This window comes from Pseudophryne corroboree (genome assembly GCF_028390025.1).
Source record: "Pseudophryne corroboree isolate aPseCor3 chromosome 3 unlocalized genomic scaffold, aPseCor3.hap2 SUPER_3_unloc_3, whole genome shotgun sequence".
NCBI lineage: Eukaryota > Metazoa > Chordata > Amphibia > Anura > Myobatrachidae > Pseudophryne > Pseudophryne corroboree.
The window spans coordinates 3,392,039-3,405,793 of record NW_026967519.1 but is presented as its reverse complement, the minus strand read 5'-3'; the positions used below and the strand labels follow the sequence as shown (position 1 = coordinate 3,405,793).

The 13,755-nt window shown below is 50.3% G+C and overlaps 1 protein-coding gene across 1 annotated transcript in view; it reads right to left on the bottom strand.

Annotated features, from left to right (window-relative positions):
• The window catches only part of LOC134984006 (uncharacterized), a 215,462-nt gene that overhangs the window by 54,480 nt on the left and 147,227 nt on the right, over positions 1-13,755 (bottom strand). The window lies entirely within an intron of this gene.

Here is a 13,755-nt window from a genome sequence, read left to right as displayed (position 1 = left end):
CCTGCGGAGCCCGTCTATTCCCCATGGTCCTTACGGAGTCCCCAGCATCCTCTACGGACTAGGAGAAAAAGATTTACCGGTAGGTTTAAAATCTTATTTTCTCTTACGTCCTAGAGGATGCTGGGGACTCCGTAAGGACCATGGGGTATAGACAGGCTCCGCAGGAGACATGGGCACTTTAAGACTTTAAATGGGCGTAAACTGGTTCCTCCCTCTATGCCCCTCCTCCAGACTCCAGTTAGATTCTGTGCCCAGAGGAGACTGGCCACGCTACAGGGGAACTCTACTGAGTTTCTCTAGAAAATAGACTTTGTTAGGTTTTTTATTTTCAGGGAGCACTGCTGGCAACAGGCTCCCTGCTTCGTGGGACTGAGGGGAGAGAAGCAGACCCACTTTCCTAGACTGATGGGCTCTGCTTCTTAGGCTACTGGACACCATTAGCTCCAGAGGGTCTGAACACTGGTGTCGTCTAGCTGTTCATTCCCGGACCCGCGCCGCCGTCCTCCTCACAGAGCCGGAAGATAGAAGCCAGGTGAGTATAGGAAGAAAGAAGACTTCACAGGCGGCAGAAGACATCAGAGCTTCGTAAGGTAACGCTGCGCGCCATTGCTCCCACACACACACACAAGGCACTACAAGGGTGCAGGGCGCAGAGGGGGGGGGGGGGGGGGGGGGGCACCCTGGGCAGCAAAATTGACCACAGATACTAGACTGGCATAGTATATACACTGCATAGGCAGGGTATACAAAGCCCCGCCAGTATAAATAATAGCGGGACCAAAGCCCGCCATCAAGGGGGCAGGGCTTCTTCCCTCAGCTCTAACCAGCGCCATTTTCTCCACAGCTTGCTGCAGAGACGCTGCTCCTGGACCCTGCCCTGCTATACACAAGTAGCCGGGTGCAAAAGGAGGGGGGGGGGGGGGGCACAATAATTTGGTGCTGATTTGATACATATTTATATATTAAAGCGCTTACAGCTCTGAGGTATTGTTAATATTGCAGACTGTGCGGCCCTGGGTGTGAGCTGGCAAACTCCCTCTCTGTCTCTCCAAAGGACCTCATTGTGGGTCTGTCCCCTATAATTCAGTGTGTTTGGGGGTGTCAGTACGTGTATGTCGACATGTCTGAGGCGGAAGGCTCTTCGAGGGAGGAAACGGAGCAGAATGTGGTAATGACTCCGTCGGCACTGCCGACTGCTGATTGGGTAGACATGTGGAATGTTTTGAATTCAAGTGTGGCTTTATTACATAAAAGGTTGGACAAATCTAAGTCTCAGAACCAAGCATGGAGACAATCCATGGATATTACTGTGTCACAGAACCCATCAGGGTCCCAGAAACGTCCCTTTACCCAGATAGCAGACACTGATACCGACACGGATTCCGACTCAAGTGTCGACTATGATGATGCGAGGTTACACCCAAGAGTATTCAGTACATGATTATAGCAATAAAAGATGTATTACATATCACAGAGGACCCCTCTGTCCCTGACACAAGGGTCTGTATGTTTAAGGAGAAGAAACGTGAGGTAACGTTTCCCCCATCTCATGAACTGAACGCTCTATTTGAAAAGGCTTGGGAGACTCCAGACAAGAGGCTGCAGATTCCCAAGAGAATTATTATGGCGTATCCTTTTCCTTCACAGGACAGGTTACGGTGGGAATCATCACCCACGGTGGATAAAGCCTTGACGCGGTTATCCAAAAAAGTGGCCCTACCGTCCCCGGACACGGCGACCCTAAAGGATCCTGCGGACCGCAAGCAGGAAACCACTTTAAAATCAATTTATGTGACTACGGGAGCCCTGCTCAGACCGGCGGTTGCTTCGGCATGGGTGAGTAGCGCAATTGCAGGTTGGGCAGATAACTTGTCATCTGACATGGACACCCTCGACAGGGATACTGTTCTGTTAACTTTGGGTCACATCAAGGACGCAGCGTTATACCTAAGGGAGGCTGCGAGAGATATTGGCCTCTTGGGATCAAGGGCCAATGCCATGGCAATTTCAGCTAGGAGGTCGCTGTGGACCCGTCAATGGACTGGTGATGCTGACTCCAAGAGACTTATGGAGGCTTTGCCTTACAAGGGTGAAGTTTTGTTTGGGGATGGCCTCGCGGACCTGGTTTCCACAGCTACCGCGGGTAAGTCTTCTTTTTTGCCTTTTGTTCCCCCACAGCAAAAGAAACCGCCTCAATACCAGATGCAGTCCTTTCGGTCTCATAAATTCAGAAAGGGGCGTGGATCATCTTTCCTCGCCAGAGGTAGAGGAAGAGGGAAAAGAACACCAGCTACGGCTAGTTCCCAGGAGCAAAAGTCCTCTCCGGCTTCTGCCAAATCCACCGCATGGCACTGGGGCTCCCCTGCGGGAGTCCGCACCGGTAGGGACACGTCTTCTGCTCTTCAGCCAGGTCTGGGTTCAGTCGGACCTGGATCCTTGGGTGCTAGGAATTGTGACCCAAGGGTACAAACTGGAGTTCGAAGACGTGCCTCCACACCAATTTTTCAAATCGGCCTTACCAGCTTCTCTCCCAGAGAGAACAATAGTTTCAGTGGCAATACAAAAGCTGTGTCAACAGCAAGTGATTATCATGGTTCCCCTGTTACAACAGGGAAAGGGTTTTTATTCAACTCTATTCGTGGTCCCGAAACCAGACGGCTCGGTCAGACCGATTCTGAACCTAAAATCCCTAAACCTGTATTTGAAGAGATTCAAATTCAAGATGGAATCTCTCCGAGCAGTGATCTCCAATCTGGATGGGGGGGATTTTATGGTGTCACTAGACATAAAGGATGCATACCTTCATGTCCCCATATACCCTCCTCATCAGGCGTTCCTGAGATTCGCTGTACAGGATTGTCATTACCAATTTCAGACGTTGCCGTTTGGGCTTTCCACGGCCCCGAGGATTTTCACCAAGGTAATGGCAGAAATGATGGTGCTCCTGCGCAAGCAGGGTGTCACAATTATCCCGTACTTGGACTATCTCCTGATAAAAGCGAGATCAAGAGAACAATTTCTGAAAAGCGTGGAACTCTGTCTGAGGGTGCTACAACAACACGGCTGGCTTCTAAATTTGCCAAAGTCGCAGTTGGTTCCGACAACTCGGCTGTCGTTTTTGGGCATGTTTCTGGATACGGAAAGACAGAGGGTTTTTCTTCCAGTGGAAAAAGCTCAGAAAATCCAGAACATGGTCAAGGATCTGCTGAAACCAAAAAGAGTGTCGATTCATCAATGCACTCTAGTGTTGGGAAAGATATTGGCGGCCTACGAGGCCATTCCGTTTGGCAGGTTCCATGCAAGAACTTTTCAGTGGGACCTACTGAACAAGTGGTCAGGGTCCCATCTCCAAATGCATCGGATGATAAGCCTATCCACCAGGGCCAGGATCTCTCTCCTGTGGTGGCTCCAGAGTGCTCACCTTCTAGAGGGTCGCAGGTTCGGAATTCAGGATTGGGTTCTCGTGACCACGAACGCGAGCCTCCGAGGATGGGGGAGCGGTCACACACGGAAACAACTTTCAGACTAGCCAGGAGGCTTGTCTGCACATAAATGTGCTGGAATTAAGGGTCATATACAACGGCCTGAGACAGGCGGAGCATCTTCTTCGCAACCTACCCGTTCTGATCCAGTCAGACAACATCACAGCCATGGTGCATGTAAACCGACAGGGCGGGACAAGGAGCAGAGCTGCAATGGCGGAAGCCACCAGGCTTCTTCGCTGGGCGGAAAATCATATGAGCGCTCTGTCAGCAGTATTGGTTCCAGGAGTGGACAACTGGGAAGCAGACTTCCTCAGCAGGCACGATCTCCATCCAGGAGAGTGGGGACTTCATCAAGAGGTCTTTGCAGAAGTGACAAGTTGCTGGGGACTCCCTCAAATAGACATGATGGCATGCCTCAACAAGAAGCTTCGGACATATTGTTCCAGGTTGAGGGACCCTCAGGCGATAGCAGTGGACGCGCTAGTAACACCATGGGTGTATCAGGCGGTCTATGTGTTCCCTCCACTTCCACTCATCTCAAAAATATTGAGAATCATAAGAAGAACAAAGGGGGTAATTCTGAGTTGATCGCAGCAGGATTTTGTGCAAAACTATGTGCAGTGCAGGGGTGGGCAGATATAACATGTGCAGAGAGAGTTAGAATTGGGTGTGTTGTGTTCAATCTGCAATCTAAATTGCAGTGTAAAAATAAAGCAGTCAGTATTTACCCTACACAGAAACAAAATAACCCACCCAAATCTAACTCTCTCTGCACATTTTATATCTGCCTCCCCTGCAGTGCACATGGTTTTGCCCAACTGCTAAAAAAAATCCTGCTGCGATCAACTTGGAATTACCCCCAAAGGTTCAGACGATACTCATTGTTCCAGATTGGCCTCGAAGGGCCTGGTATCCAGATCTTCAGGAAATGCTCACAGAAGATCCTTGGCCTCTTCCTCTCAGAGAGGACCTGTTACAACAGGGGCCGTGTGTGTTCCAGGACTTACCATGATTACGTTTGACGGCATGGCGGTTGAACACCAGATCCTAGCTAGGAAAGGTATTCCAGGGGAAGTCATCCCTACTCTACTTAAAGCTAGGAAGGAGGTAACGGTGAAGCACTAACACCGTATCTGGAGGAAGTATGTGTCTTGGTGTGAACCCAAGAATGCTCCTACGGAGGATTTCCAGCTGGGTCGTTTTCTCCATTTTCTACAGACAGGAGTGGATGTGGGCCTAAAGTTAGGCTCCATTAAGGTGCAGATTTCGGCCTTATCAATATTCTTTCAGAAGGAATTGTCCTCTCTTCTAGAAGTGCAGACTTTTGTGAAGGGAGTACTGCACATCCAACCTCCTTTTGTGCCAGTGGCACCGTGGGACCTTAACGTGGTGTTACAGTTCCTTAAATCACATTGGTTTGAACCTCTTCAAACTGTTGACTTGAAATTTCTCACTTGGAAAGTGGTCATGTTATTGGCCTTGGCATCTGCAAGGCGGGTGTCTGAATTGGCGGCCTTGTCTCGCAAGAGCCCCTATCTGATTTTCCATGTAGATAGAGCGGAATTGAGAACTCGTCCTCAATTTCTACCCAAGGTGGTTTTGTCGTTTCACATGAACCAACCTATTGTGGTGCCTGTGGCTACGGATGTCTTGGAGGATTCCAAGTCCCTTGATGTGGTATGGGCTTTAAAAATCTATGTAGCCAGAACGGCTCGTATTAGGAAAACAGAGGCACTGTTTGTCCTATATGCGGCCAACAAGATTGGCGTGCCTGCTTCCAAGCAGACTATTGCACGCTGGATCTGTAACACGATTCAGCAGGCTCATTCTACGGCTGGATTGCCGTTACCAAAATCGGTAAAGGCCCATTTCACTAGGAAGGTGGGTTCTTCTTGGGCTGCTGTCCGAGGTGTCTCGGCGTTACAGCTTTGCTGAGCAGCTACTTGGTCGGGTTCAAACACTTTTGCAAAATTCTACAAGTTTGATACCCTGGCTGATGAGGCCCTCATGTTTGCTCAATCGGTGCTGCAGAGTCATCCGCACTCTCCCACCCGGTCTGGAGCTTTGGTATAAATCCCATGGTCCTTACGGAGTCCCCAGCATCCTCTAGGATGTAAGAGAAAATAAGAATTTACTTACCGATAATTCTATTTCTCGTAGTCCGTAGTGGATGCTGGGGACTCCGTAAGGACCATGGGGAATAGCGGCTCCGCAGGAGACTGGGCACAAAAGTAAAGCTTTAGAACTACCTGGTGTGCACTGGCTCCTCCCCCTATGACCCTCCTCCAAGCCTCAGTTAGGATACTGTGCCCGGACGAGCGTACACAATAAGGAAGGATTTTGAATCCCGGGTAAGACTCATACCAGCCACACCAATCACACCATATAACTTGTGATCTAAACCCAGTTAACAGCATGATAACAGAGGAGCCTCTAGAAAAGATGGCTCACTACAGCAATAACCCGATTTTTTGGTAACAATAACTATGTACCAGTATTGCAGACAATCCGCACTTGGGATGGGTGCCCAGCATCCACTACGGACTACGAGAAATAGAATTATCGGTAAGTAAATTCTTATTTTCTCTGACGTCCTAGTGGATGCTGGGGACTCCGTAAGGACCATGGGGATTATACCAAAGCTCCCAAACGGGCGGGAGAGTGCGGATGACTCTGCAGCACCAAATGAGAGAACTCCAGGTCCTCCTCAGCCAGGGTATCAAATTTGTAGAATTTTACAAACGTATTTGCTCCTGACCAAGTAGCTGCTCGGCAAAGTTGTAAAGCCGAGACCCCTCGGGCAGCCGCCCAAGATGAGCCCACCTTCCTTGTGGAATGGGCTTTTACAGATTTTGGCTGTGGCAGGCCTGCCACAGAATGTGCAAGCTGAATTGTACTACAAATCCAACTAGCAATAGTCTGCTTAGAAGCAGGAGCACCCAGCTTGTTGGGTGCATACAGAATAAACAACGAGTCAGATTTTCTGACTCCAGCCGTCCTGGAAACCTATATTTCCAGGGCCCTGACAACGTCTAGCAACTTGGAGTCCTCCAAGTCCCTAGTAGCCGCAGGCACCACAATAGGTTGATTCAGGTGAAACGCTGAAAACCAACTTAGGGAGAAACTGAGGACAAGGCCTCAATTCCGCCCTGTCCGAATGGAAAATCAGATGCGGGCTTTTACAGGATAAAGCCGCCAATTCTGACATGCACCTGGCCCAGGCCAGGGCCAACAGCATGACCACTTTCCATGTGAGATATTTTAACTCCACATATTTAAGTGGTTCAAACCAATGTGACTTTTGGAACCCAAAAACTACATTTAGATCCCAAGGTGCCACTGGAGGCACAAAAGGAGGCTGTATATACAGTACTTCTTTCACAAACGTCTGAACTTCAGGGTCTGAAGCTAGTTCTTTTTGGAAGAAAATTGACAGGGCCGAAATTTGAACCTTAATGGACCCCCATTTCAGGCCCATAGACACTCCTGTTTGCAGGAAATGTAGGAATCGACCTAGTTGAAAATTCCTCCGTCGGGGCCTTACTGGCCTCGCACCACGCAACATATTTTCGCCAAATGCGGTGATAATGTTTTGCGGTTATATCTTTCCTGGCTTTGATCAGGATAGGAATGACTTCATCCGGAATGCCTTTCTCCTTCAGGATTCGGCGTTCAACCGCCATGCCGTCAAACGCAGCCGCGGTAAGTCTTGGAAATAGACAGGGTCCTTGCTGGAGCAGGTCCCTTCTTAGAGGTAGAGGTCACGGATCCTTCGTGAGCATCTCTTGAAGTTCCGGTTACCAAGTCCTTCTTGGTCAATCCGGAGCCACGAATATAGTGCTTACTCCTCTCCATCTTATAATTCTCAGTACCTTGGGTATGAGAGGCAGAGGAGGGAACACATACACTGACTGGTACACCCACTGTGTTACCAGAGCGTCTACAGCTATTGCCTGAGGGTCCCTTGACCTGGCGCAATACTTGTCGAGTTTTATAAACATGTAGAAGACTTCTGGGTGAAGTCCCCACTCTCCCGGGTGGGGGTCGTGTCTGCTGAGGAAGTCTGCTTCCCAGTTGTCCACTCCCGGAATGAATACTGCTGACAGTGCTATCACATGATTTTCCGCCCAGCGAAGAATCCTTGCAGCTTCTGCCTTGCCCTCCTGCTTCTTGTGTCACCCTGTCTGTTTACGTGGGTGACTGCCGTGATGTTGTCCGAATGGATCAACTCCGGGTGACCTTGAAGCAGAGGTCATGCTGAGCTTAGAGCATTGTAAATGGCCCTTAGCTTCAGGATATTTATGTGAAGTGATGTCTCCAGGCTTGACCATAAGCTCTGGAAATTCCTTGCCTGTGTGACTGCTCCCCAACCTCGCAGGCTGGCATCCGTGGTCACCAGGACCCAGTCCTGAATGTCGAATCTGCGGCCCTCTAGAAGATGAGCACTCTGCAACCACCACAGGAGAGACACCCTTGTGCTTGGTGACAGGGTTATCCGCTGATGCATCTGAAGATGCGACCCGGACCATTTGTCCAGCAGGTCCCACTGGAAAGTTCTTGCGTGGAATCTGCCGAATGGGATTGCTTCGTAGGAAGCCACCATTTTTCACAGAACCCTTTCATTGATGTACTGAGACTTGGCTCGGTTATAGGAGGTTCCCGACTAGCTCGGATAACTCCCTGACTTTCTCCTCCGGGAGAAACCCCCTTTTTCTGGACTGTGTCCAGGATCATCTCTAGGAACAGAAGACGAGTCGTCGGAATCAGCTGCGATTTTGGAATATTGAGAATCCAATCGTGCTACCGCAACACTACCTGAGATAGTGCTACACCGACCTCCAACTGTTCCCTGGATCTTACCCTTATCAGGGAATCGTCCAAGTAAGGGATAACTAAAATTCCCTTCCTTCGAAGAGTATCATCATTTCGGCCATTACCTTGGTAAAGACCCGGGGTGCCGTGGACCATCCATACGGCAGCGTCTGAAACTGATAGTGACAGTTCTGTACCACAAACCTGAGATACCCTTGGTGAGAAGGGTAAATTGGGACATGAAGGTAAGCATCCTTGATGTCCCGAGACATCATGTAGTCCCCTTCTTCCAGGTTCGCAATCACTGCTCTGAGTGACTCAATCTTGAATTTGAACCTCCGTATGTAAGTGTTCAAGATTTTAGATTTAGAATCGGTCTCACCGAGCCGTCCGGCTTCGGTACCACAACAGTGTGGAATAATACCCCGTTCCCTGTTGCAGGAGGGGTACCTTGATTATCACCTGCTGGGAATACAGCTTGTGAATGGCTTCCAAAACTGCCTCCCTGTCAGAGGGAGACATCGGTAAAGCCGACTTTAGGAAACGGCGAGGGGGAGACGTCTCGAATTCCAATTTGTACCCCTGAGATATCACCTGAAGGATCCAGGGGTCTAATTGCGAGTGAGCCCACTGCGCGCTGAAATTCATTGAGACGGGCCCCCACCGTGCCTGATTCTGCTTGTAAAGCCCCAGCGTCATACTGAGGGCTTGGCAGAGGCGGGAGAGGGCTTCTGTTCCTGGGAACTGGCTGATTTCTGCAGCCTTTTTCCTCTCCCTCTGTCACGGGGCAGAAATGAGGAACCTTTTGCCCGCTTGCCCACGAAAGGACTGCGCCTGATAATACGGCGTCTTCTTATGTTGAGAGGCGACCTGGGGTACAAACGTGGATTTCCCAGCTGTTGCCGTGGCCACCAGGTCTGAAAGACCGACCCCAAATAACTCCTCCCCTTAATAAGGCAATACTTCCAAATGCCGTTTGGAATCCGCATCACCTGACCACTGTCGTGTCCATAACCCTCTACTGGCAGAAATGGACAACGCACTTAGACTTGATGCCAGTCGGCAAATATTCCGCTGTGCATCACGCATATATAGAAATGCATCCTTTAAAATGCTCTATAGGCAATAATATACTGTCCCTATCTAGGGTATCAATATTTTCAGTCAGGGAATCCGACCACGCCAACCCAGCACTGCACATCCAGGCTGAGACGATTGCTGGTCGTAGTATAACACCAGTATGTGTGTAAATACATTTTAGGATACCCTCCTGCTTTCTATCAGCAGGATCCTTAAGGGCGGCCATCTCAGGAGAGGGTAGAGCCCTTGTTCTTACAAGCGTGTGAGCGCTTTATCCACCCTAGGGGGTGTTTCCCAACGCACCCTAACCTCTGGCGGGAAAGGATATAATGCCAATAACATTTTAGAAATTATCAGTTGTTATCGGGGGAAACCCACGCATCATCACACACCTCATTTAATTTCTCAGATTCAGGAAAACTACAGGTAGTTTTTCCTCACCGAACATAATACCCCTTTTTGGTGGTACTCGTATTATCAGAAATGTGTAAAACATTTTTCATTGCCTCAATCATGTAACGTGTGGCCCTACTGGAAGTCACATTTGTCTCTTCACCGTCGACACTGGAGTCAGTATCCGTGTCGGCGTCTATATCTGCCATCTGAGGTAACGGGCGCTTTAGAGCCCCTGACGGCCTATGAGACGTCTGGACAGGCACAAGCTGAGTAGCCGGCTGTCTCATGTCAACCACTGTCTTTTATACAGAGCTGACACTGTCACGTAATTCCTTCCAACAGTTCATCCACTCAGGTGTCGACCCCCTAGGGGGTGACATCACTATTACAGGCAATCTGCTCCGTCTCCACATCATTTTTCTCCTCATACATGTCGACACAAACGTACCGACACACAGCACACACACAGGGAATGCTCTGATAGAGGACAGGACCCCACTAGCCCTTTGGGGAGACAGAGGGAGAGTTTGCCAGCACACACCAGAGCGTTATATATATACAGGGATAACCTTATATAAGTGTTTTTCCCCTTATAGCTGCTGTATTTTTAATACTGCGCATAATTAGTGCCCCCCTCTCTTTTTTAACCCTTTCTGTAGTGTAGTGACTGCAGGGGAGAGCCAGGGAGCTTCCCTCCAACGGAGCTGTGAGGGAAAATGGTGCCAGTGTGCTGAGGAGATAGGCTCCGCCCCCTTCTCGGCGGCCTTATCTCCCGTTTTTCTGTGTATTCTGGCAGGGGTTAAATTCATCCATATAGCCCAGGAGCTATATGTGATGCATTTTTTGCCATCCAAGGTGTTTTTATTGCGTCTCAGGGCGCCCCCCCCCAGCGCCCTGCACCCTCAGTGACCGGAGTGTGAAGTGTGCTGAGAGCAATGGCGCACAGCTGCAGTGCTGTGCGCTACCTTGTTGAAGACAGGACGTCTTCTGCCGCCGATTTTCCGGACCTCTTCTGTCTTCTGGCTCTGTAAGGGGGCCGGCGGCGCGGCTCTGGGACCTATCCATGGCTGGGCCTGTGATCGGTCCCTCTGGAGCTAATGTCCAGTAGCCTAAGAAGCCCAATCCACTCTGCACGCAGGTGAGTTCGCTTCTTCTCCCCTTAGTCCCTCGATGCAGTGAGCCTGTTGCCAGCAGGTCTCACTGAACATAAAAAAACCTAAAACTAAACTTTTCACTAAGCAGCTCAGGAGAGCCACCTAGTGTGCACCCTTCTCGTTCGGGCACAAAAATCTAACTGAGGCTTGGAGGAGGGTCATAGGGGGAGGAGCCAGTGCACACCAGGTAGTTCTAAAGCTTTACTTTTGTGCCCAGTCTCCTGCGGAGCCGCTATTCCCCATGATCCTTACGGAGTCCCCAGCATCCACTAGGACGTCAGAGAAAATAAGATTTTAAACCTACCGGTAAATCTTTTTCTCCTAGTCCGTAGAGGATGCTGGGCGCCCGTCCCAGTGCGGACTGAAATCTGCAATAATTGTACATAGTTACTGATAAGGTTACACAAGGGTTGTGTTACAGTTGAGATCAGGCTGTTGCTGACTTTTGTTGTTCATACTGTTAACTGGTTTACTTATATACCATGTTGTACGATGTGTTTGTGGTGTGAGCTGGTATGTCTCACCCTTAATTAACAAAATCCTTTTCCTCGAAATGTCCGTCTCCTCTGGGCACAGTTCCTATAACTGGAGTCTGGAGGAGGGGCATAGAGGGAGGAGCCAGTTCACGCCCATTTAAAGTCTTAAAGTGCCCATGTCTCCTGCGGAGCCCGTCTATAACCCATAGTCCTTACGGAGTCCCCAGCATCCTCTACGGACTAGGAGAAAAAGATTAATACCCCTTTCACATCGCACAAATAACCCGGTACCGACACGGCATATTGCCGTGTCGAACCGGGTCAGTGTGCGATGTGAAAGCACACTGGCCGATTTAGCGGGTCGCCTGACCCGGTAAATCAACCCGGTAAAAAAGAAGGGTTTTACCCGGGTTGATTACCGGGTCAGGTGCGGTGTGAATGGGAGCCGTGTCGATGCGACACGGTTCCCATTCACAAGATAGGGAGAGGCGGCGCTGGAGATGAGCTCATCTCCCGACGCCGCCTCCACCCCCGCCCCTGCTGCTGCTGCGCGCTCCGTTGTTATGGCAACCGACCCGGTATATTGCCGGGTCGGAAAGCCAGCAGCGGAGTGCAAATGCCGGATCCCACCCGGTAAGTACACGTTTGTCTTACCGGGTAGGATCCGGCATTTGCAGTCTGAATGCAGCATTACCGTAGGTTTAAAATCTTATTTACTCTGCTCTCCAACACTGCCACCTAGCGCAGCCACTCAGAACTGCAATGTTGCCTTCCCCAACTCGTCGCCACAGTGCCATCTTGTGGATTTTTTTGAGAACTGCATGTGGTGAATACATCCCTTACAACGTTTTCTGCCACGGCTGCCTCTTCCTGGTATTTGTTCCCCATCTTGTCGTTATTTTGAGAACTGCAATTTGTTTTTTTCCTTCCAAAACCACCACTAATACTTTCTTCTTGTGGCGGGATCAATATGATTTCCCAGCCAACAGGATGTCGGCTGTCCATATCCCATCAGCTGCACCCTGCCGCCAGAATGCCGGCAGTGGGGCGAGCGCGAAGAGTCCCCTTTCGGGCTTGCTTCGCTCGCCACGCAGCAGGCCCAGTGGCTTGTCACAGGAATTATTCCCACTATAGGTGTCGTGGACACTCACGAGAGGGAATAGCCCCTGTTCTGGCGGCATTGCCGGCTGGCGGGATACCGGCTTCGGTATCCTGACCGGTGGAATCCCGACAATGAATCCCTGCAATGCTCATAGTAAAAGGGATATCGTGCATGTAATATTGGAAAGCAGAAGTACGTATACTGTCCGGTTTCCGCCCAAGAATTGATAACCGCAACTTTCTCATTTGTTGCATTTCAATTATCTACTGGCATACCTCACTGGATACACCCAATCTATACTTACCTACTTTTTTAGTCTCCTCTCTGGGAGAAGCCTGGAAAGGAGACACTGCAGGCCAATGTGCCCCCAACAAAGGGAAACACCCGCGATTTGTGGTTCTGCAACTAGGTGGTGGAGCCAAATGATGGAATTCCGGTAATTTTGCTCTGCCCCCTTCATGCGGCCCCGCGATTGCTAGTGATCATCACACCATCCTGCCCGCATCACTAGGAAGCGGGCAGGATGCGGAAGAGCCGCCTACTCTTTCAGGGGACTTCCCCAAAAATTGTCAGTCTCTCGCAGCTTCCGGGAGGATAGGTAAGTATGGTCCAATCTTATCTGATCTTGGACGCTAAGCAGCGGTGGTCTGGTCAGTAGTTGGATGGGAGGCCACCTGGGAATACCGGGTGCAGTAGTATGTACCAACACACAGCAGAAGTAACGGAGGGGGGTCCTGTGTGCAGATGTTCGTGCCCATTGTCCCGATATTGCCAGTGCCAGGGTCCCGACTCCCTGCTGTGCATGTGCCAACTTCTTATCGCTCTCTCTGTAAGCACAGTGCAGTCAGCGGCTGGGCGAGACTTTGTAAAGGGTCCATCGGGGGGGGCGGGAGGAGGGCCTGTGTGTATGGCACACCCAGCACCCTGTATTCCAAATACACCACCGATACTGTTCCCATCCTCCAGAGCTCCTGTTATTATTCTCAGGTGACCTCTCATGAGAAGGCTGGGTCCAACTCCCCAAACAGTGTGGGTAGTCCTGCCCCTGATGCCCCCCACACCTGCACTAGGCCCCTCGCTGAGGTGATGGGACAATATAATGGGGGTGATTCAGAGAAGGACACAGCAGAGTAGCCACTACTGCGCCTGTATGCTGACGCCGTGGCCTGTGGGGGTCCTATTTAGATGCCCACTGGTCTTAACGCAATTCTAGCAATGTGCATACAAAGACGCACAATCAGTGGACCACC